The sequence below is a fragment of the Crinia signifera genome, chromosome 1 (genome assembly GCF_055691185.1).
Source record: "Crinia signifera chromosome 1, ASM5569118v1, whole genome shotgun sequence".
NCBI classification, from domain to species: domain Eukaryota; kingdom Metazoa; phylum Chordata; class Amphibia; order Anura; family Myobatrachidae; genus Crinia; species Crinia signifera.
Window position 1 is genome coordinate 333,455,942 of NC_139217.1, and position 25,626 is coordinate 333,481,567.

Here is a 25,626-nt window from a genome sequence, read left to right on the forward strand (position 1 = left end):
CAACCACTAATTTACTGCCTCCTAAAGTTTAATGGGTAAGTGAGGGTAATTAGTAGGGTTAGGGTTGTTTTAGTGGGGTTAAATAGGTTATGTTGCTTGGGATCCAGGTATACCTAGGTTGGGTTAGGTCATACAGAATGGGGTTTTTTGGGGAGGGTTGTTTTGGGTTTTTTGGATTTTGTTTAGTTAGTATTGGATAGGAAGGTTTAGGCTTCTTAGTAATCGGACGGAAAATACATATTTTTTATTTCATATTTTGGGATTGTTGTGATGTATAATTGTTTTTATTTCTGATTTGATGCCATGGGACAGAGTGCACCTAATATGGAATTTATTGCTCTGTCACCATACCCTATACAGTACACTTACCCAAATGGCATCTTCGGGTATTTGCTTTACTCTTATCCTGTGAGCGGAGTGTTGTGTTATCTTACTTAGCCTGTTACATTGCTTACTCCTGTTTTTATCCATCGGTACTTATATATAAATGTGTCAGATGGTATCATACTTATATCCTTTATGCATATATATCGCCATTACTACTACGACGGATTGCTATGTTTATGTAAAAAGAAAGAAAAACTAATAAAAATTACTGAATGAAAAAAAAAATATTTCACACATAATCTTTTTTGGGCATATCACGTTCATTATGGTCAGGTTTACTTACGCATTCGCACATTACAGCTAACCACCCCTGGGAATAGCGAGCTGAAATGCTGGTGAAAAACAAGTGAATACCACCCATACGAATGGAAATACCATGAAGAAAAACATCTGAATAGGTGCTCTATTCACCGCAGCCATATTAGTGTAGTTGCTGTACACTCTTGAGATCACTTGGTAAACACTTTTACCAATTTGAATTGCCATTTGATTTTTTATTATGATACAGAATTAAGGGCCTTATTATTAGGGGCATTTTAAGAGAGGATGGGCCTTTGTGCAGCCTCCTCTTGCCGGACCCCCTCCTCTCTGCTGGGAGTAGTGCAGAGTAGTAGGGTCTGAGCACTAGAGCACTGACCCTAGTGCACATGTGCAGATCACTGGAAAAATGGTGTGGCAGCCTTTTTACGGTGATTTCCGCAGCAGTATTGTAGAGTCTGAGTACTAGAGCATTCAGACTCCATTGCGCATGTGCAGATCACTGGAAAAATGGTTTGCGGCAATTTTTCCGGTAATTTCAGAAGCATTGCTGCCTCCGTTGCTGGACTCCGGAGGTGCAGTGTGAGCGGTGTGGGCCCCCTGGTACTCAGGGGCCCGTGTGCACGCGTACCCTGCAACCATTATAACTATGCTTATTATCATTAGTAGAAGAGAATTAACAAAGGATAACCCGTGCCAAAGAGGCTGCTGCACTGTGTATCACTCGATATACCATCCCCAACCACAAACATACAACACAACAATAGTGGATACTTGTGCGCTGTCTCTAATGCTAGTGATGGAGTTGTTTCTGTCCTGTCGAACGAGTATTGTCCACAGGAAGGTTTCCACACACCAGAATAAGACAAGGAAGAATAGATTAGTGATAATAACCAAGGAATAATGTCTTAATAAACAAGTATCTCCTATAGACTGACCTTTATTCTATGCCATATATGCACAAAAAGGTTTCTTCGTCATCATGGTCATCCTGCTCCCATATGGTAGAAGCTCACCTTAGTTCGGGCCCTATATTCACCAAAAGGTTTCTTTTTCCAGATGGTATGTATGGTATATAGTAAAGTAGTATCATCACCATTAATGGCACTGTTCACAATAACATCCTTAATGTTCTTAGCCCTCCTACAGATACATTTTGGATCTGATTTTACAAATTTCATCAAAAGTGGGTCATTATTGAAAATACTCCAATGTTTTTTGATGACATCTTCAATTTGTTTATGTTGGCTGGTAAAGTGCGTGATAAATGTCACATCATAATTATTCATTGTCATTCCCCTTTTCTGCATTTAGGTTAGAGTTCTTTCCCTTTACTCTTAGCCTTCTGGTTATGAGTGTTATTATATCCCTTACTACGGATGTGGCTTTCCAACTTCTTGGCCGATCCTCATATACCTCGAATTCTGTACAGTTATGCCCTGCCTATATGTTGAAATTGGCTGTTAGGTACACTTTTAATCCAGAAAAAATGATGATTGCTATCTGCTCCTATAAAGGAGTTGTTATCATTAGTATCAAACCACCTGAGCTGTGTTTTTCTGCATCTGTACTTTGTTATTGTATTTGTTTTAATCAATAGTCATTTTTATATTGTGTTTATCTGGTGAAATTGTTTGCTATCCAGTTTTACAAGCATCTTACAATCTGATAATAGCTAAAGCTTACGCAGGCTGGCCTCAGATCCGGAACACCCAGGTCCAGAAAGTCTGCATCTTGTGATACACTCCACCACCCAGACACCGCAGAGTGTCAATCAGAGGCGGCTGCATGCCCTGGGCTGTAGCAGATCATGTAGTGCATGAGGTAACTGCTAAGCTCATATACACATACATGTTTTTAATATACATGATGGATGGTTCCCCTGGTGCTGTACACATCAGCATAATGGGAATCAGCATAATTCTGCTCACACTCCTTCTAAGCCTGCCCCCGGACTCCCAATGTGTGAAGCCTTATGGTGATTCCTCGGCACCGAATGGTGTACAACAATGTATACAGCGCTGCCAATCCCTAGGGGAACTGTATGTTTTTATGTGCTAAGTGCTCTCTACCTACATTACATAGTTGGCGCTGCTTGCATAGACCCCAAAACATTATATTTGTACATAAAACCGTCACGTTGTGTAAAAACATGAACTTTTGTCCTTTCAACAGATAAACAATGGGTTTATGTACACTATTTATACATTGTGCTGTATACTTCCATAAACATGTAGCAATAAAATCTCATTATAGACTGAGCAAAGCCATTATTATTACACATAATACTTACTTCTACCTAATACAAGAGCATGAATAAAATTATAATAATAATAATAATGAAGCTTTGCATACATTGCATGCTCTGGCTAATGTGTTAGTTATCCCTTTCAAGTCCAACATCTAGTCAGGCTCAACAGCCCTAGCACTAGTAGCAGAACCAATGGTGAGCCACTTTAAAACAAGATCATTTTGAATAAAAAAAAATGTAAATTACAATTAATTTAAACATTTACACAAGACTGAATTGCAACAAAAAATTTGGACTGCAAAAGGTTAAAGTGAAATATAATGGGATGAAGGGGTATGTACTGTATGCTAGTGTGCTCCCCGCACAGCCAGCATCCCCCAGTTCCTCTGTCCCCTGGTCACAGACCAACACCTCACACCCATTGTCCCCACTGATCCTCTTCCCCGACACCCAAATCCACCAGTCACAGCCCATAACCCCGCACCCATTGCCCGCACTAACATCCTCTCACCCACACCCATTGTTCCCACTGACATCCTGTCACCCACTACCACTAGTCTGCCCCCCACCCTGCGACCCCCTTCTCACTCATAGACTGTCACTACAACACTTTCTATCCCCCTCACAGTTTGTAACCTCACACCACTCAGCTCACAGCCTGTCAATATATTAAGTGTATCTGGCTTTTCAAATGAAGGAGCTAAGCAGTGCAGAGTAATGTGACTGAGGAGTGAGGAGCGATACAATGAGTTCATCAATGGCCATGCCCCCAAATACAGCACAGCGTTTCAGCCCCGCCTCCGGCCATAGGTGCTAGGTGCCGATTTATGTTTTTGCTGGTGGGTGCTCAAGTCAAAAATATAGGGGAGTGTTTTCAATGGGAAGGGGCATGGCCACAAAATAATACCAATACGCAGCACAGTCTCCAATATTCAAATTACGGCAACAGTGTTCCCCTTTTTACACATAACTTGAGGACCTGCAGCTGTTTCTCTGTCAATGGCGCTGGGCAGCATCTTTTATGCGGCAGCCACCGTGTCACTAAACAGCCGACGGAATACACTCTTCCCGGCATACTGTTTGCCAGGTGGCAGGGCTGGCGAAGTGGGTGCTGCAGCTGCAAATTAGCAAATTAATATGGTGACCTAGCAGCGGGACTCGGGCCCGTGGATGCTCATCAATTTCCGTGGGTGCTCGGGCCCTTGAGCACCCACAGAATCGGCACCTATGCCTCTGGCCACGTCCCCTTCGTAGCATGTCTGACGGCTCTGCCCCCTTCATCGGCTAGCAGGTTGCCCTCTCCTGGAGAGGGCAGCTGAAAAGTCGACAACACTGGAAACACGGAATGGTGAAATGTGAACAAAGAGCGATACGGTGTGGTGTAATATGAATAAGGAAAGAAATGGGGCCTAATTCAGACCTGATCGCAGAGCACATTTTGTTTGCAAATGGACAAAACCATGTGCAATGCAGGTGGGGCAAATGTAACATGTGCAAAAAGAGTTGGATGTGGGTGAGTTTTTTTGTTTCTGTGCAGAGTAAATACTGGCTGCTTTATTTTTACCATGCAATTTAGATTTCAGTTTGAACACACCTCACCCAAATCTAACTTTCTCTGCATGTTACATTTGCCCCACCTGCGGTTCATATGGTTTTGTCCATTTGAAAACAGAATGTGCCCTGCTATCAGGTCTGCAGGTAAACGTTGCACTTCCCAGATCGCTTTGTATACGCAATCCATAATAAATGGACCCCTTTTATAGGAGGAAGCTGCCGGCTGCAGCACAGCCAGTCTGCGGCTGCTTCATATGACAGCTGGGCAGATGGATCGGCAGGCAGGGGGGGTTTCTAGGTACTCAGAAACCCCTCCTGCATGCGCGTATTCCATAAGTGTTAATGATCTCATCCATCCACTTCTTACAAATGGAGCAGAGACGTAAATAATATCTTTGCACAGAAGATATGTTTAAAGTCTTTCCTCTGCAGCCATGCATATCTACATTTTGTTGTGTATATATAAGATTCTTAGTACTTCTACTGCTGTGGTCCTTTAGGTTAAATATCATTAGTTGCCATAACATAAGATCTGAAAAGGCAATTGTCACCTTCATATGTATTCGTGATGAAATCATAGATACTGTAAAGTAGTATTATCATGAAAAAATGTGAAATAAAAGGTGTCAGCATCCGTGAGACTAAAATGAAACAAAGTTATTCCTATAACTCTCTGTTTTATTGATTTGAAGTTTGTGTGTGTGCAAGTCCACAGTGTCTCTTCAACAGCCTTGGCTAGCAGTCAGATCTGACCCATCATATATTTACTTAGGTGAATCATGTCCAAATTGGCAACACATACAAGTGGTGCAGGGATCCGGCCATTGAGTGCACAGAGCATACAAGTGGTGCAGATATGGCCATTTAGTGCACAGGGTATAAAAGTGACGCAGGGATATGGTAATTTACGGCACAAGAAATACAAGTTGCCCAGCTATCCAGCCATTTAGTGCACAGGGCATACAAGTGACACAGTGATCCGGCTATTTAAGGTACATGGCATACAAGTGGCGCAGCGATCCAGTCATTCAGGTCACAGGGCATAAATGTAGTGTAGGGATCCAGCCATTCAGGTCACAGGGCATAAATGTAGTGTAGGGATCCAGCCATTAAGTGCACAGCAGCACAGGGCATACAGTACAAGTGGCGCATGGATCCAGCTATTCAGTCCCCCCTGTCATCCGTGATTAGACGCTGTGCGCATGCACACAGCATCTATTCCTGCAGCCAGAGGGGCTGGGGGCATGGCTAGCAGCTCACGGAGCCACTGGCCAGGCCCCCACAGTGGCTAAAATGGGGGCATGGCCTCGTGGGAGCATCACGAGTATAGGCCATGCCACTTGTCACTAGGCCATGCCCCCAAAATTTAAACGGAGAATCAACTTACCTACAGTCACCCCTGGGTCCACCAAATGGCACTACAAGAGGCAACAAGCTCTCCAAATGCTGGGCCCATGTGTGCCTCTCAGAACTGCAATCTAAAATGAAAGCTTCTCAAATACTTTAGTAATACCCCGCAGGTGCTGGAAGAGAGGGGATATTTTAAGAAAGAAAAAATAAACGAAACAGGTGCAAATCATTGAATATACTTCTAAATGTACACAAAACTACAAGCCCTATGTGCTAGATGCAGGAATACCCAGGATGGATTGTAGTTCTCACACAGTGAAAGCCTCCATATATCCTTCCTGTCATAGTGTAATTAGCGGACAGGGTCAACTAGCTCCGGGTAGGGGATGGCGTCATTAAAGTGGAATGCAATCAATATAATATTGCCAATATTTAAGAATGGCCCTTTAATTACAGTATGCAAAATGACATTGCAATAACAAATGCTTAAATCAACATCTATTGCAGTATGCAGTGCGCATCAGCTTACTGTGTGAGTGTGTTGCATTTTTTTTTCACACAATGGTTATTTCTTTGTAACTGTAAATACACATTTGTTCTACTGTACATACAAAATAGCCGGTATGCCTATACACTCCTATGTTTATGGCGGTCTGCTTTTGGGCATGTGTATAACAGTAAAAAGCCTTCTAGCATACATTCTATATGCTTCTACTGATGAACATTTCCAAACTTCCATCTGTATATGTAGGTTTCTTTTACTGCTGAAACCTGTTACCTCTTCATGCGAAACAAAAAAAATCACATCGTTGCAAGACCATAGATTCCATTGGGATGCTTCATATCTACTGTAAATGGTTCAGATTAGGAACTTTGCGGGTGATTCTGGTTGGCTCGCTAAGCAGAGAAATTTTGCTGCGTAGTAAAGCCTTCTAATGCCGCCTGTCCGCCGGCCGTATGAATGCCTGCCCCGCCGCGCTCCAAATATCCCCGACACTTTGCGAATGGATGTTTTGCATAAACATTCATTCGCAGGGTAGCGTACGGGGGCAAAATCATTCAATGGTCACCAACCATTGAATGATTTCCCCCCTGCTCACAAATCTGTCAGTCTGGGCTGACTTAGACTTGCAGTGTCCAGGTCCGACAACTTGGGTGTTCGCATGGGGACACCCAGCATTTTTGTTGGAATGCCCCCTGCCTGCCTCCATCCTGCAGTCCCCTGTGTGAGCGCCACAATGAATATGCACATGTGCAGTGCAAAAACATCGGTCCCCGGTGTGAACAGGCCGGGGACTGAACGAATTAGAATCAGGCCCTTTGTCAGGTCCACAGTAACCCACTGCATGGTTATCTGCCGGCTATGGTATAAATAGTAGACAATGTCTAGGTCGAAAGTCACTAGGTTAAAACCTTGATATGGTCGACATATCCAAGGTCGACATTGGCAAAAGTTCGCCACAAGCTTATAGCCATCTGCCAAGGGCAGCATTGTGGCCATGACCAAAATGAGACCTAAGTGTTGGGAGAGCCTAAATATATATGCAGTGGCTTCAATAGGCAGGATGCAAATGGCATACAGTAGTTGAATTTATGTGACCCTAGCTTTATCTGTATAGACACAGAATGGAGAAACGTGGTGACACTAGTTGCACATGTGTATCCTATCTATGTCTATACATTAACATTAGGAATCCTTGGAGTGACCTCTGTTGCAACATACAGCAGAAGAGATAAAGTACAGCCTAAAGGTTTTTTCCATTCACCGGTATTAACCCTCACCCTGTCAGTGTAACACGCAGAATAAAAACGAATTATAATCTATTGTGTGTCTTGTTTTTGAGTCTTTATGCAACCTATTAATACATGGTAAACATGCCACTTGTTATTTTTCACTTGGGTCCATTATGTACTACTGTACTCTAATTCTGAGTAATGGATTCCCAATAATAAACTGAGATATGAACTTGTTCATATTCCACTTGCAGGCTAATCTATAAGCACATAGTTGTAGCGACTAGCGTATGCAGACACAGTCACACACATTCCAGGGCTCAGTCACACAGACCAGAACAGCTATGCACAGTAGCACACAGCCAGACGCACTGATGTGCCTGAACACACTGTTCTGTGGGGGGGTGTGAGGATGTTGTTTGTCTCTCTGCAGGCTTTCTCTCTTTTCTCCCCATCTGCCCCTCCCTTTTCGCCTTTCCCTCTTGTCTCCCTCCCTCCTCTTTTATACCCTCACCTAACTGACCCCCTCACACCCTCCTCTTCTGTCCTAGATTTAAGTTCTACTGGCTTCGTTCCCTGTGTTACTTGTTGTGAAAGTCAAGGGAGAGACTGTGGAGAGAGGGAGGACTTATAAAGAGACTGAGAGGCCCATAGACTACAGCAAAGGACTGCAAGAGACAGGCACCTGCACTGACACAGCCAGGAGATGCAAACTGTAAACTGCCACCATACACCGACTAAAGCATTGATAGTGATCCAGCAAATTCCTTGGCATTACAATGACTATTACGTTAAGTGATACCTATTTTAAGTGTGTTAGACTACAAGATAGTCATGTGAACATGACTAGAAAAGTATCAGGTGGTCTCCAAAATTATACATTAACACCCTTCAGTTGCAATAACTGTTCCTCATATATTAACATCCCAAAAAAAGAAAAATAATCGATTATATTATCTTATTACAAAGATTATACAATTCAGTCATATTGAGTCTGATAACCAAAAGTCAATACTTTTAATTTTTTTCTACCATGTTCCTTGGTTAATTCTAGTAGTCACTATTACGCTGCTGTCACTCCCGTTCTAACAACTGTCACCTTGTGTACGTCACTGTCTGTCCCTGACACATATCAGGGTCCTATTGGAAATCAATAACCAAAATGCCTTGGGGGATCAACAGCCCCATTTGCTCAGAGGACCGTCCACTTCCCAATGTCCGCTATCTACCGCAGCCAGCAGTCTCATAGTTGTAGAAGATGTTCATGAGAGTAATCCTAATTCTCCGACCACGTTTTTTGGTGTTTGTCTTCTGGAAAATGGACACTGGAAACATTGACATTGAGTTTGCAGTAATGCTGTGAGGTATCAGAGTGCATGGCATTTAAAGGACAAGAGATAACAAGCAGAAAACTAACAGAGTTGAAAGAATCCGAACTTAAATAGTATTTAGTAAGAAATACATTTGGCAAGAATAAATTGCAAGATACACGGTGGGAGAAGACAGAAGGCTGAGGAAAACTTCCACAGGAAGAATAGAGACAGAGCATTACCCAAGAAACAAACAAAGGCCTTTTTATAAGGTGAGAAATCCAGTAAAAAGCACATCTCTGCGGCTCTTGCTCTAACCCTATTCTCTCTGTCTTTCTTCCGCTTCCTCTCAAACTGTCTATTCCATGTTTAAAGCCAAGATTTCACAGTTGGAAAATAACAAGATGGAAATCAGCCAGAAAAAAAGAGAGGGAGTTAGATAGATAGATAGATAGATAGATAGATATAGACTATGTTTATTTAGGGGAGGGGAACAACGAACCAAGAATTATTATTTATTTAGTTATTATTTTTGTACAAGGGGTAAATATAAAGAGGAAATAGACAAATAGTGATTTGTCTATCTATCATACTTACCTACCTATTTTAGCTCCTCTCCGGGAGAATGCTGGCAAAGAGCCGCTGATTTGGGCTTCAGGGGGTGGGGACAGACTCAAGCCATTCCCCCATTCCATCCTAATGCTGTGATTTGCAAGTCTATAGAGAAGACGCATGTCTAAAATGGCATACTTTATCATTTTTGTCAAGCTCTGCGATGTTTGTCTCGGCGAGGCGGGGTGTGGGGGAGGTCTGGGGGAGGATGCGGAGGACTTGGCTACTTTACAGGGGCCCAGAGGGGCTCTGCATTTTTGTGAGCCTCCTAGCCTTCCCGGGAGGGTAGGCAAGTATGAGATTATATATAAAAAATTATTTTACACAGAGATACTTCTTGCCATTTGCATCAGTTCCTACCATAGGTGTCAGAATGTCAGAATGGAGGGGGTGGTTGAACTGTCTTCAGGTAGGTGATGTGGGGAGTAAGTCCAGCTGCCCCTGAGCTCCCACCTAAGTGGAGCTTGCAGGATAAAGCTGGGTATACACTACGCAATCTGTGTACACGGCGATATTGGTGCCTGCCTTTGGGATCGGTATGAAATCCCGGCGGTGGGAATCCTGGCGGTCAAAATCCCGTTGCCGGAATCCTGACAACGGGGAGACGTGGATCGCCCCCCCCCTTGCGGGCTCACTGCGCTCACCACGCAGCGAGCCAGGTGCCTCGCTACGCTCCGCACACTAATTTATTCTCCCTCTATGGGTGTCGTGGACACCCATAGAAGGACAAAGTGCCGGGATTTTGATCCACCGGGATTCCGACCGCCGGGATACTGACTGCCTCCCCCGCCATCGGTAAGTGCATTCACACTTGTCGAATGCCAGCAAAGGGAAGTGGGGAGGGGGAAGAGGCGGCTATTCTAAAGTGTGGCCCTTGTTAACGGGCATTGTTAACAACCTGATACTGAGTGTACTCACAACACAATTTTTTAAAAATGTATCAGAATGGCCCTTCAGAACGATATCTTTTAAAAAATTGTGTAGCATGTATGGGGCTTAAATTCCCTATTACTTATGATACACATACACATTATGGTTAATTTTTACAGAAACCAAATGAACCTATAAGAATAATTTTTGCATATGTTAAAGTTAGCTAAAGAACCCAGAGTAAACCCAGGTAAGTACATGTAGAACATACAAACTCCACATTGATAAGGCTCTGGTGGGAAATTGAACATGCAAAAACCCAGTGCTGTGAGGCAAAAAAATACACCATTCGGTTCTTGTTTCCTAGCAGGGCGCCCAGATTTCCTACGTACGCTAACGTAGTGAAATTGCATCGCACATTGAATGAGATGTGAGATGCGCGATCTCAGTAGTTCATATGGTAAAACACCTAAAACACCACCACTCTCCACGTCACCCCGAAGCGTGGCGAACGCAGCGAGCCCCGCGAGGGGCTGCCGAACACGTCCTCCGACCTTTTCATACCCCCACTATCCACGTCGGCGTGGAGTTGATTATATATAGTGTGACGAGCGCAGCGAGCCACCGTGCCCGAAGCGTGGCGAGCGCAGTGAGCCCCGCGAGGGGACGCGGAATACATTTAAAGTAATCCGTGTACGCTCGCCATGCTGACGTGGATAGTGGGGGTATGAAAAGGTCAGAGGACGCGTTCCGCCGCCGCTCGCCACGCTTCGGGGTGACGTGGAGAGTGGTGGTGTTTTAGGTGTTTTACCATATGAACTACTGAGATCGCATCTCTCATCTCACACCACAAAAAAGGGCCATGCGATGCGATGTGCGATTTCACTCACGGTGCAGTGAATAAATTAACTAAATTAACTACTGAGATCGCATCGCACATCGCATCGCAAGCCACAAAAAGCCATGCGATGCGATGCGATGTGCGATGCCACTACGCAGAATAGCCAACTAAGCAAATAGCTTAGTGGGCTCCCTGCTAGGAAACAAGTAACCACCATTCTTCTACAATGATGAGAACAGATCTAAGTAACATCAACACATCATTTATCATATAATATTTGCGGCTAATTTCCCGTAAACACCCATTTTTGGGATTAAGCCACAAATATTAACCTTTTAAGTGCCAACATCTGAGATGCTCAAAATATCCGCTACAAATGTCAGCATCGCTCACATTTGTCATATGAATTCAAATAAAAAAATGTGTAAAATAAGATTGTATTTCCTATATAAGGTAAACATTACAGGTCTCTGGGCAGGATTCTCTAATAACTCCGGCTACACAGTGTTAATAATCGCATATGCAGTAACATATGCGATTATTAACACAAAAGCGACGGCCGGCGATGTGCAGAGGGTTCCCTCCTCCCTCCCTGCACCCTTACCCGGCTGTGAGGATTCCGTTTCCTCCTCCCTGCACCCGGAAGCTGTGCAGGGAGGAGGAGGACCCTGGTCCGGGCAGCACAGCAGGAGGCTGCCTGGACACAGGTGAGGGGGGGCGACGCAGATCGGTGGGGAGCACGCGGGGCGGCGGGGGACACGAAGGGAAGCCCATAGGCTTCCATGGGGTTACGCCATCTAGAACTGGTGTAACCCCCCGCAGCGATGCCCCAGTGGTGGGGCTTTTCTGCATATGAAAATGTGGTAAAAACCCCGAAAACTGGGTTTTTACGGCAATTTTGATGAATAAAAAATGTTTGCTTGCCAATTTTCTCACCTATTTTGACAAATTCACTTGGCTCTCAAAGGGTTAAATATCTCCAGAATGTATGTAGGAGGGACCGCAGCAGGAATCTCTGACCCCTTCTTGTGATCCCTACTGGCCCGCTTGTGTCCGCTTCCCTCATAGGTTACTATGGGGGATGAAAAGCTGCCTGATGTATCAACATCTGGCAGTATAGCAGTGGGTCCTGGGGCTACCACCATTCTGAGATGGCGGCAGCCCATTGTAGCCTCTGGGCTACAGATCACTCTGCCAGTGGTCTTCACCCGGTGAAGCAGAGCGCAGGTAACAGGCTTTGTCCCTGCATCTGCAGGTTGATACATTCAACCGAAAGGATCGCATATTGCAAAGTGATCATGGGCGATAAATGTCACTCAGATGGCGCTGCATATGCGATCCAATGAAAAATGGGCCCCCAAATGTTCAATTTGTCCAAAATAGAACTATAGATTACAGTATGTATGTGTTGCATTTTTCAAATATACACTCACTATTCAAAATGAGAAAAGTATAGGATGGGCACTTTAACTCAAGGGTGGGCAATCAGCTGTCCTTGCTCTGTAGAAAAGCATACAATATGTCAGGGCTGCTTTTAGTAAAGGTGGATAATTCTGTGAGAACTCTCTTTGGCACTTGTTGTTCTGCCCCACCCACATATCCATTGATGTAAGCTACAGGTGCAGTCTCGTTTAGACGGGCTGTGACCGCAATCATCGGCTATTCCCCATTTGATGGCCCTAGGGCAGAGATCACTAGACAAATTATACAATAAGAGGAAAGTGTCACAGCAAAATGATCCAGTCTTACAGCACTGACATATATATCATCTACTACTAATGCACATACAAAATACACAGGAGAATCAGATTTATAAGCCAGATATCAGTCAGATAGTTAGTGGCCAGTGTGGATGATACGGTCGCTTAGAAATTAAGCACGAATTGCTTCATGTGTATGCCCATGAGCAACAGCAATGCACAGTCCCTAGCGTTGCCATCTCCAGCTCAGTTCTTGACCACAGGTAAACAAGATCTAGCAGATCGTGGAGACAAGAAATTTCACAGCACATATTTCTCAGCACACATAGCCAGTGCATACAATTTGTGTCTACGATGTCGGCTCAGCGATCTGTGCTAAACTACATTGCTCAGCACAGGGCTTTATCGATGAGAGTCCCGGGTTAAAGGATATTATGGCAAGCAGGGGTGCCAAGTGGAGGGATACTAATTTACCCAGGCCCAGGCTGATGGAGGAGCAAGAGGATGAGACAGGAAGGGAGAGGACTGTGGGCAGACACTTACAGCTTTCAGAGGCCTGGCCAGTATTTGGCAGACAAGAATGAACTCTGCTCCATCCCCTGCAGGCGGCTGTAGTCATGGGCCCTGCCTGGGTTGGCTAGCGGTAAATCCACCTCTGACTGTATCTCTTCAGCAGCTTCCTCACCTCTCTTTGTCCCTCCCTACAGCCTGCTTCTCATAGTGGCTCTTCTTCACTGTAGCAGTGGTGGCGGCATTATATGACATATGCTGTGCCGGAATAGGAAAGGAAGCTGCTGGGACCTGAGGAGGAGACAAGTGGAGGAGGACCATGGAACTGCCGAGACTTGAGGCAGGGGGTGGCTGCAGCTCGACCATGACATTAGCACTGCCTGCATCGTCCATTGACATGGGTGGTGGAACAGGCTTTTTTTTAATGCTGTGGAGTACAAAAGAAAAGCAAAATGGGTACTTGTTTAGTTTCACAGCAGCCGATATATCCGATGCGATATCGGCAGATCCAATGCGATTTTTTTACCCGTTCATAACCCCACTATACGCATAGAGTTGATTTTATATAGTGTGGCGAGCGCAGCGAGCCCGAAGTGTGGCAGGCGGATGCGGATTACTGCGCTTGCCACACTATATAAAATCAACTCCATGCGTAGTGGATAGTGGGGTTATGAACAGGTAAAAAAATCGTATCAGATCGGCCGATATATATTGGCCAATATCGCATCCAATATATCGGCCGCCGTGAAACTAAACAAGTACCGAAAAATGTAACAGCGCTTGTCACCGGATGTTATAGATTAATAAAATGAAATTGGATAAAAATGTATATTCAATACATGAAATAAAAGACAAATCACTTTTTGGTTAAGTATATTCACCCACTGGTTCCACTTAGTGGCTGCAAATGTCCGATCCTATTGGGCCCAATGGATTAATGAATGTAGTCCATATTCGGGTACCTCTGTTCCTATTTGTGCCTCTGGGGATAGCACACCCCTTTTGTTCCGTGTGGAGCCTCAGGGGGACAGTCTCAACCCTTTCCTCTAGACACATCTGTACCGAGGATTTCTGGCTGTGGAAGCGGCTGGTTCAAAGGATAAAAAACCTGGGAGGGTAGATGGTGATCCCTCGTTTGGTGATGGACTGACAGGATGGATGCAAAGTTGGACTTTGATGAAGAGGTTTAGCAGCAATGGTGGATCTCTGGGGTGCCTTGACGCGTTTCACTGCTTTAGCTGCAGCTTTTTCAAAAGGTATTGCTGTGGAGTGATGGAGGGCTAGTGTTATGCTAAAGGAGGGAGAGGTTAGGATTAGGTTGTGAAAGGGTATGGTTAGTCTGTAATATGTAAGGGTTACAGTATTTCCCTAAATGCATTGGGATTATAACAGTCAGGATAGACATATTGGGGGAAATGTAATAGGATGAGAGATTCAGAAAGTGAGAGATTTGGTAAGAAATCTCCAGTTTTTTTAAAGCGGCAATTACACGCCAAAATTAAACTGGTTTTGCAGTGTAAATGATTGCCACTAAAAAAACCTGGAGATTTCTTACCAAATCTCTCACTTTCGGAATCTCTCATCCTATTAAATTTACCCCATTGCTTGATAAACACTGTTAACAGACAAAAATGGACATTCAGACAAATTGGTTAAATCTACAGTATTTTGCCTATTTTTTGGGCTTTTGAATGCAAATGGTTGACTGTCATTTGCTTCCTCACATTACCAGATTTTTATTCCAACCAGAAAAATTGGACAGATAGGGGAGTATTCAGTTCGGGATTCTGACTGTAGGAACGTCCCTACAGTCAGAATCCCAGTCCATTTTCAACTCATTTAACAGGACCTCGACAGTTGGAATTCAATGTTCCGACTGGCGAGTTTCGGAAAGTGGGCGCGTCCTCGAAAATGGATGCAGATTGTCAAATTATCTGCCTTTGAGACAGCTCCGAGTCGGATCTGTTTTGCATCGGAATCCACCTTCAATGCTGTCTGAAATGGCAGCATTGAAAAGGCGGTGGCCGCAATTTGTCCTGTCAGAAATAGCGGCTGGAATTAAATACCCGCCATATGTATCCAGCATTAAGCTTACGGTTCTGGTTCACTCGCCATATGTATCCAGCATTAAGCTTAGTATTCTGGTTCACTCACAAAAGCAAACTCCTTCTTTAAAGGACAAAACCAAGTGCACTGCAGGTGGGGCAGATGTAACATGTGCAGAGAGAGTTAGATTTTGGTGGGGTTTGTACTGTATATCAACTGATATCAATACTGCAGTGTAAAAATAAAGTAGTTAGTATTTACCCTGCACAGAAACAAAATAACCCACCCAAATCTAAATCTATCTGCAAATGTTACAAATGCCCCCTGCACTGCACATGGTTTTGTCCATTAAAGAAGGAGTTTTCTTTTGTGAGTGAACCAGAATCAGGCCCTTAATGTGTTGAGGGAAGAAAGCATATTGCTGGCTAAGCTGGGCATTAACTATACAATTATATGGCAGATCTGGCTGGTTTTATTATGCTGGCCACACATCAGACCAACTTTCTTTCAACCATCCAACTAGTTGGTTGGATGGAATAAAAATCTGGTACTGGATGGGAGCAAATGTAATTTGTAATTCAGTAATTTGCTCTGGAAATCTGGAAACAGACAGAACCCGTTTCCTGGGTTTGTGAGCAAATTGCTCATTGTCATTTGCTCCCATCCAGACCAGATTTTTATTCCATCCAACCAACTAGTTGGATGGTTGGATGAAAGTTGGTCTGATGTGTGGCCAGAATTCAAATCTGGTCATGGATGAGAGCAAATGATTTGCTCCCAAACACTAGGAAATTAACAAAACCTGTCAACAAATTGGTTAAAATTAAGGATTTCGTTGGTAATTTATATGATTTAATTTGTCACATGAAATTAAAACTCTATTGATAGCAATATAAAATGTATTACAATATTAAAAGTAACAGTACAGTATAAAAAAATAAACACCCCTAGTAGCTAAACTAGTGATTGATTTTTTCCCCTGTTGCAACAGCCTATATAGGGTGAGATTTAATAGGATGAGAGATTCAGAAAGTGAGAGATTTGGTAAGAAATCTCCAGTTTTTTTAAAGTGGCAATCATTTACACTTCAAAATCAAACTGGTTTCTTTTTTTTTTTTTTTTTTTAGGAGCCCGAGGTGTGCTCCCCACCACCAGTGCTGTGCCTAAACACGTGCAAAGGAGGCCGTGCGATCGAATGGGTCCGTCTCCTAGGAGACAGGGCCCCGTTTTTCCCCTAACCCCTCTCAACCATAAGACCAAAGAGGGGAAAATAGGGAACGGTGGGTCCTCTTCGCCGAAGCTTAGAGAGACCCTCATTCCTCAACCCCCGAAAGGGTTAGGACGGTGGGTCCTCCGCACCCCATGGTTTGGAGAGACCCGCAGTGGACTTCCCTCCGCCTTGCGGCTCGGGGTCGTCCTCGGGGGGGGACCGAAGCTCTCCCCAAAAAGGCGAGAGCTTCGGCACATTGGGGAAATGGAAGGCCCGAAAGGGTCGACCACACAACCCAAAAAAAGTGACAAACTACAAAAAAACAAGGAACGTGAAAAGTGACAAACGTGAGAGGGGGAAGAGAAATAAATAATAAAGGACCCTAGCCAGAAGGCCAGGGTGGGGGTGTGAAAAATTGTCCTACCCTATCCAAAAGGACGGGGTAAGGACGTGAAGCGCTACCTGAAGGGAAGTGCGCAGTGCAAGTGCCATACTAGTGCATGGTGATTTTGGGATCACCCGTGCATGTTCGGCACCCCCGAGTTTCCCCAGGGGCACAGTGCAGCCTCGGACTCCAAGCAACCGACCGATCAGCGTCCGACCAAGGTTTCTCTGTTCCCATCGTAGGGCATTTGCAAGCCCCTGGCATGGGAATGGGTACTCCACTGGGCTTTTCGAAAGACTCCCTTAGGGGCTGCACCCCCCTCGGAAGAGCAATCTACTCGGTCCCAGTGTTTCTCCGCTCCCAGGGTTAAGATACTAGGCTGAGCTTTTCGCTGTGCCCAGGCTGGGGCCCTACCCAACCTGGACCAATCTACTCGGTCTCAGCTTTTCTCCGCTCCCTGGGAATGGATACTAGACTGAGCCTTTCGCTGTCTCATCCTTCGGGGGCTACGAACCCCATCAAGAGAGTCAAACTACTAGGCCCAGTGTTTCTCCCCCCCTCTTACCAGTGGATTTACGGAAACAACACCTCCTACCAAAGGCAGAGGTGAAGGTACTCAGCCAGACTTTTCACCACTCCCAGGCAAAAAAGAGGGGTCCCACACCCTCCGCCCATCAGAGCAGCTACTCAGTCCAGCCTTTCTCTATTCTCTGCCAGAGGCCAGTCCATACCCACTGATAAGAACAGATACTACACTTGATCTTAGCCAAAAGGAAAATCAAACTGGTTTAGCAGTGTAAAGGATTGCCGCTTTAAAAAAACTGGAGATTTCTCACCAAATATCTCACTTTCTGAATCTCTCATCCTATTAAATCTCACCCAGAGAGTCTTTATGTACAGCATAGTCTGCATAGTTTGTGTGCTTCAGTGTTTTGTTCAGCTTGTTTGAAGAGAGATAAGGATTCCCGAGTTGAACTGGTTTCTAATAATGCATATAATTAAGTCGTTCAAGTTTTTCAAGTAAAAGACCCCAAAATAACTATGCAAATACTGCAGAATGCAGAAAAGGGACGTGCAGTTAGGTGGAGACCTCCAGGAGACAGCTCAACACAGACTTATCTTTGTCTAAGTTCACTCTATCATTCTGAAATTCATTGGCAGAAAGCACTCTGTGTTCTGCCAATGTATCCACTTAATTTAAACATATAATGCTAGTATTTCTCTCTAGTCTCCCATTCCCTGTAACTGATTCACTGTTCTTTACTGTGATGTCACAATCCTGAATATCAGATCTCTTAAAGTAAGCTGCTAAGAGGGAGACTGGAGCTCCCTCTTACTCTATTCCCTCACAAATGTATTACATAATAATTTGGACATCTGTTTCTCTCTTGATCTTGTGCAGGACTTTTAGAAACACAGTACGTACGTACACATGCACTATTGCTGCACAGAAATCTTTTCAGGTCACAGCTTTTTTCATGATGACATTTTCACCATTCCCATTATGCATATTATATGACCAGCATGCTATGCACCTATGGTAGTTACGCCTTTGCCTGCTAGGGAGATGATCTTAGCTCTAATGGTGTGTACACATGGTACTTTTTGCCTTCCGATGTTAACGATGTTTCGGATCGGAATCGGATGCAGATCGCAAGGGTTTTAACCCTTGCGATCCCGATCCGATTCCGATGCGCGTTCACGTATCGCAAGGCAGAAAGTCTTGTCTGCCATGACTACATAGTGCAGATCTGCACTATATAGTCAGACTTGTATGCAAATCGGATGTGCCTTCAGATACTATCCACGATCCGATCTGATCGGATCGTGGATAGTATCTGAAGGCACATCTGACCGTGTGTACACACCATGAGTGCCAACACTGTTTGCATGAGCAGTGACATTGCCGACCCACCAATATGCTTACTCTTGCCTCCAGCCTGAAAGGGGTCTCATCTGGGTCGCATCAAGGTTGCAGCCGTCTACAAAATCCCTGGGGCAAGCCAGTATTTTGATCTAAAAGGGGTATCATATCCCCTAAAGCAATTCACAGACAGAGTGGTTATTGCTACCACTGTATTTTTAAGTCACCAGCATAATGGTCGACAAGCATTAGGTCGACATGCATTTAGGTCAACATGGGTTAGGTCGACAGGGTCATTAGGTCGACATTAGTAAGGTGGACATGTTTTTTTTTACTGTTTATGAGCCAAAATGTGCTAATAGGTGGTATTTCATGCCCTACCATCCACTAGGGCTGGGGTAGCCAACCCTAGTCCTCGAGAGCTACCAACAGTGCATGTTTTGCAGGTCTCCTCACAGAATCACAAGTGAGCTAATTAGCTCCATCTGTGTGTCTTTTAAAATGTGTCAGTGATTAATGAGTGCAGCTGTGCAGCAGCTAGGTTGTCTGGAAAATGTGAACTGTTGGTAGCTCTCGAGGGCTAGGGTTGGCTACCACTGCCCTAGGGCGTGGTGGGAGAACAAAATAGTGTGCCCGAAGCATGAGGAGTGCAGCGAGCCATGCGAGGGGACGCAGTGCTACGTTTTAGTATTTCTGTTGACTGTGTTGACATTCCGATTAAATCCCCCCCCCAAAAAAATACCATGTTGACTTTTTCAATGTCGACCTTACCCACGTCGACCTAATGACCCTGTCGACCTTCCTGCATGTCGACCTTAACTTTATGTCGACTTGAATGGACTTTTCTCACCAAACATTCCTTCTGTCAACAACTGGTTCCGTTGAGGTCAACATGGTCAAAAAAGTCAACACATGCAATAGGTCGATAAGGCAAAGTATACACATGAAAAAGTTGATTTGAGTTTTTTTATGATTTTATTTATTCTAACTTGTTCATATTTTACGATCCATGTATCAACCTCTTGTCCCTTTCGACCTAGTGCACGTAGCCCCCTTTTACATGTGTCGATATTTTCTACTGTTTTTCATTCATGGTAGTCCTAATAACTTTTGAACTAGACACTGTTGACCTAGTGATCCACAACCATCTACAACTATAATTCCCCCATGTTGCCAGATATTCAGAAATATTTCACTTAACAGCACTCTTAAATAAGTAGAGTAGGGAATATTTTCTTTTAGCAAATGACTTTTCACCATGATATAATGCAGTTATACTGTGCAGGACGTTCTTAGTTGAGAAATGGGTACTTGTTTCCTAGCACGGCCACAATCGCGGGCATCGTGTGTCATTTTTAGTGGTATCCGACGCGACCGACGCGATGCCCCCGATTTTCCCATTGAAATGCATTGAAAATAGTAAAAATCGCGTCAGTCGCGTCGTATGCGGCTAAAAAAGCCTTAAATGGTCCAGACGCGATGCCCACGATTTCCCCATAGGAAACAATGTTAAATGGCTCAATGTACCCGCGATGCCCCCGATTTCTCATAGGGAACAATGTTAAATACCTCAATTTCACCAAATCATCATAGGGAACAATGGTAAATGGGCCAGAAAGCCCCCAAAACACCCCAGAACAGTGAAATGTCCCCCCAAAAGTACTTTACGCCACCCCACGATCAACGCAAACCCGAAGCGTGGCGAGCGCAGCGAGCCCGCGAGGGGCGGCGGTACGCGTCCTCCGACCTTTTCATACCCCCACTATCCACGTCGGCGTGGAGTTGAGAATAGAATAGTGTGGCGAGCGTAGCGAGCCACCGAGCCCGAAGCGTGGCGAGCGCAGCGAGCCCCGCGAGGGGACGCGGATACCTTCACAGGTAAATGCGTCCCTTCGCGGGCTTCACAGGTATCCGCTGCGCTCGCCACGCTTCGGGCTCGGTGGCTCGCTGCGCTCGCCACACTATTCTATTCTCAACTCCACGCCGACGTGGATAGTGGGGGTATGAAAAGGTCGGAGGACGCGTACCGCCGCCCCTCGCGGGCTCGCTGCGCTCGCCACGCTTCGGGTTCGCGTTGATCGTGGGGTGGCGTCAAATACTTTTGGGGGGACATTTCACTGTTCAGGGGTGTTTTGGGGGGTTTATGGCCCATTTAACATTGTTCCCTATGATGATTTAGGTAAATTGACCCATTTAACATTGTTTCCTATGGGAAATCGGGGGCATCGTGGCTAAATTGAGGCATTTAACATTGTTCCCTATGGGGAAATCGCGGACATCGCGTCGCGACCATCGCACCCGATTTTTTTAGTGCTTGCGATGGCCGCGATGCCCCCGATTTTTCCTCACGATGCCCACGATCATGATCGTTGTGGCCGTGCTAAGAAACAAGTACCGAGAAATGTATTTACTTTGAGTATTATTCTGAATAACCTTCAATTCCTTTACCATATGCGCTGGTAGCTGGGTCTGCGTGACCTGCTTTCCACAGAGCAGTTACCACCACTCCCACTAATCTTACACAGACATAGCCCTTGTGTGAGTACAGTCTCCTAAGCAACCCTTTAAAAAGCTGCCCACTGATGTGTGCGTCTCATGCCCGGCGCTGCTTTGCCTCACACTGCCCCGGCTGCCAGTTGTGCACCCTGTGACTGTCTCTCTCATGATGGTCTTCCCCATGGTCAGTCTCTCATCGCAGCGGTCGGATGGCTGCTGCAGGCAGATGTCTGCGGTTCCTCACTCATGTCTCCTATACATGCTGGTGGTGTCGGGGCTGTATGTCTCTTATGTCTCCCTCAGTATAGTTACTGCTCTCACCTATTCAGTCCCCCCCTCAGCTCGCTGATGCGGCTGTCTCCCCCTCCAGTCACGCAGCAGCAGTCTCTCGGCAGACCTCCCCCTACAGCCCGCCCCTTGCCGTCTCTTTCTCTGGGAGTGTCAATGTGCCTTTGTCTGGCAGTCTCGTCTCAGATCTTTCAGACAGCTGCACAGAAAGGACCCAGGAGGCAAGGGAGAGTTCCAGAGAAAGCAGCCCAGATTACAGTGAGTGTCCCCAGACCAATGCTATGCCACCCTGGGCTGCTCTGCGTGCATGGCCCCCGCTGCTGTGTGCATGGTCTGTCTGTGCGGATCACCCTCCCCGGGCCTTACATGTACCCGCTGTGTGACCGCTGCGTCCTGTGTGATGGTGTGTGCGGCAGGGCAGCACGGCGGAGACGTCGCCTGCGTTTTGTCACGGTGTTTGGTGTCGCCATGTGACAGATGGGCTGCATGTGTGTGTGTGATGTGTCTCTTGTTGTCACCGTGCACACACGGCAGATGGCTGCTGTGCATATTGCGGGTGACAGTTATGTGCGCGCCGTGTGCAGCGCTCATACTGTAGCGTGCGCTAGCCGCGTCCTTGGTGTGTACGGTCATTGCGTTCTGCCGCGGTGTCCGCTCTCCTAATAGCTGCACTCCGTGCTGTGTGCACCTCACAGGCAACACGCAGTGTCACACTCTGCCAAACATCACATACATGTACTAACAACCATACCGTATCTCTGCCATTCTCACACCCTCCACAACAACATAAACCCTCCCACAATGCTCCTAGCCACACTCACAAACATGCCTGACCCCTCCTATCACACCACGTGTAGTAACAACACACAACAACAGTCCGCAAGCAGTCATCATCACACCAGTATGCGAGAATGTACATGTCCCCCCTACTAGGATAGCATCACATATACACTGACTCTCATGTGGCATAGGGACCAGTGGGATGATTAGAACATGTAAATACTACTTCCCCCATTTTGTGTGTATTTTTGTGACCTGCTATAAATGGACAACTAAAAGTCCCTGGCAAGGGCGTAACTACCATATGTGCAAGGGGTGCAGCTGCTATGGGGCCCGGAGCTGAAGGGGGCCCATCTTTACTGTTTAAGTAATGTTTTACATACATTTATTACCATCAGTTTCTAAATAGGGGGACCTTAAAAACCTTTGCTATGAGGCCTATGAATATCTATTTACGCCCCTGGTAAATTCAGTTCAGTTTTATTATTATTAAAACCTAAACATAATAGCTAAAATGTGAGGGAATTTTTGCATTGTCCATTATTCTGGAAGTGAAAGTATTAACAAAGTACATTAGACCATACATACAGGCATACATACATGTCATTTCACTGTAAAGTCTTTTTGGCACAGTCACATATGTAATGATGATAATCAAACTTCAATGGTTTGAAACTCGCAATACTGTTTATGTGAGTAACTGATTGCAGTAATGCCTGTGTGTTACCACTTATTTGGCATGTTTGTAGGTGTAGCATGGATCATTTGAGGAAATTTTGTCACTTGAAACCAGCAGCGACAATAAGCGGTGGAACTAGTATTAGCAGATTACTGGCTTGTGCTGTGTACACTACTATGTAGAAGAGCAGCAGGAAGATACTGGTTTGTACATGACTTTTGGGAAGGAAAAAAGACCAGGCTGCACTAATCACAGCTGATCAGCTGCTGCAAAGCAAGTACTCACTGTACACCATATAGCATTGTACGGAATACACTTGGCTTAAATACATAAATTATAGTTAATAGTTAACAATGCCGCGGTGTCCGCTCTCCTAATAGCTGCACTCCGTGCTGTGTGCACCTCACAGGCAACACGCAGTGTCACACTCTGCCAAACATCACATACATGTACTAACAACCATACCGTATCTCTGCCATTCTCACACCCTCCACAACAACATAAACCCTCCCACAATGCTCCTAGCCACACTCACAAACATGCCTGACCCCTCCTATCACACCACGTGTAGTAACAACACACAACAACAGTCCGCAAGCAGTCATCATCACACCAGTATGCGAGAATGTACATGTCCCCCCTACTAGGATAGCATCACATATACACTGACTCTCATGTGGCATAGGGACCAGTGGGATGATTAGAACATGTAAATACTACTTCCCCCATTTTGTGTGTATTTTTGTGACCTGCTATAAATGGACAACTAAAAGTCCCTGGCAAGGGCGTAACTACCATATGTGCAAGGGGTGCAGCTGCTATGGGGCCCGGAGCTGAAGGGGGCCCATCTTTACTGTTTAAGTAATGTTTTACATACATTTATTACCATCAGTTTCTAAATAGGGGGACCTTAAAAACCTTTGCTATGAGGCCTATGAATATCTATTTACGCCCCTGGTAAATTCAGTTCAGTTTTATTATTATTAAAACCTAAACATAATAGCTAAAATGTGAGGGAATTTTTGCATTGTCCATTATTCTGGAAGTGAAAGTATTAACAAAGTACATTAGACCATACATACAGGCATACATACATGTCATTTCACTGTAAAGTCTTTTTGGCACAGTCACATATGTAATGATGATAATCAAACTTCAATGGTTTGAAACTCGCAATACTGTTTATGTGAGTAACTGATTGCAGTAATGCCTGTGTGTTACCACTTATTTGGCATGTTTGTAGGTGTAGCATGGATCATTTGAGGAAATTTTGTCACTTGAAACCAGCAGCGACAATAAGCGGTGGAACTAGTATTAGCAGATTACTGGCTTGTGCTGTGTACACTACTATGTAGAAGAGCAGCAGGAAGATACTGGTTTGTACATGACTTTTGGGAAGGAAAAAAGACCAGGCTGCACTAATCACAGCTGATCAGCTGCTGCAAAGCAAGTACTCACTGTACACCATATAGCATTGTACGGAATACACTTGGCTTAAATACATAAATTATAGTTAATATGTACATGCATGGGCAAAATGGTTCTATGGATGATGGCTGAAACTTCTTCCTTTTTGTATATTCGTTTCCAAAGTTTATTTTTCCCTTCCTTTTGTGAAGAATAAACTTTGAGAAGCACTTAGGCTTTTGATCTATAAATGTTTGTTCTTAACAATAGAAAAATTTATAGAATTTTTGTTTAGTTTAACGGTGGAAGAGGCAACAGGCTCCATTCCATGCATTTTAATTTAATATTTTGAAGAATTTTATAGTCTGAAATAATTTGGATTGACCGTCATCAATTCATTTTTCTATGTTGTGTTGATTTGAGGTAGAGCTGGACAATTTTTGGCAAACTTGTGCCAAAACATAAAAACTTTTTTTTGCAGCTAAATACAGAATAAGACAAATCTTGCAGTACAGTGATGACATTTTTTAGTATTTACTCCCAAGTGAGTTTAAAATACATAAAGTGGAAGAAATTGATTTAGTTAAAGGTTAATAGTGCATGTCTCCCAAAAGCTTGAGGATGGATGTGGCTTGTGATTGGTTGGTCCTCCCACTTTCAAATCTGTTTTCATTTTAAGTTGGCAGACCTTATCTACAGTATCTCTCCTTTATAACATTTATATCAAATACACAAGATTAGAAAAGGTGATCAAAAGGTAGCCTAGTAACTGTAAACAGTGCTGTTTCTCTGGCGTCTGGCTGGATTGGACTAGTTCTGGATTGAAATGTTGCATACCAGAATCTTGTTATACTTTCCGAACATCATTCACAAAGCAAATCTCTCTAGAAATTGAACAATAGTAAAGCAACCCGATTGGTGCATAGGTTGTTATATTGTAGATTAACTGCAATGCCTGAAGTTTGTATCATAATTACATAAATAAACCTTTAATCAAAAATAAGAAACTGTGTACATATCTTATTTTAGAAACATGACGTACACCACAGAATTCTGCATGAGGTCTTATCCATAACAGTACTCTAGTCTATAGT

The 25,626-nt window shown here is 44.5% G+C and overlaps 1 long non-coding RNA gene across 1 annotated transcript; it reads right to left on the reverse strand.

The window, feature by feature from the left end:
- Positions 1–11,826: 11,826 nt before the first annotated feature.
- On the reverse strand, positions 11,827–22,238 carry LOC146006010 (uncharacterized). Its single transcript, XR_014444086.1, has 3 exons — positions 21,331–22,238; positions 14,259–14,668; positions 11,827–13,804 (listed from the first exon to the last, which is right to left on the reverse strand). It is a non-coding gene; the product is annotated as an uncharacterized LOC146006010 (long non-coding RNA).
- Between the last annotated feature and the right edge of the window lie 3,388 nt (positions 22,239–25,626).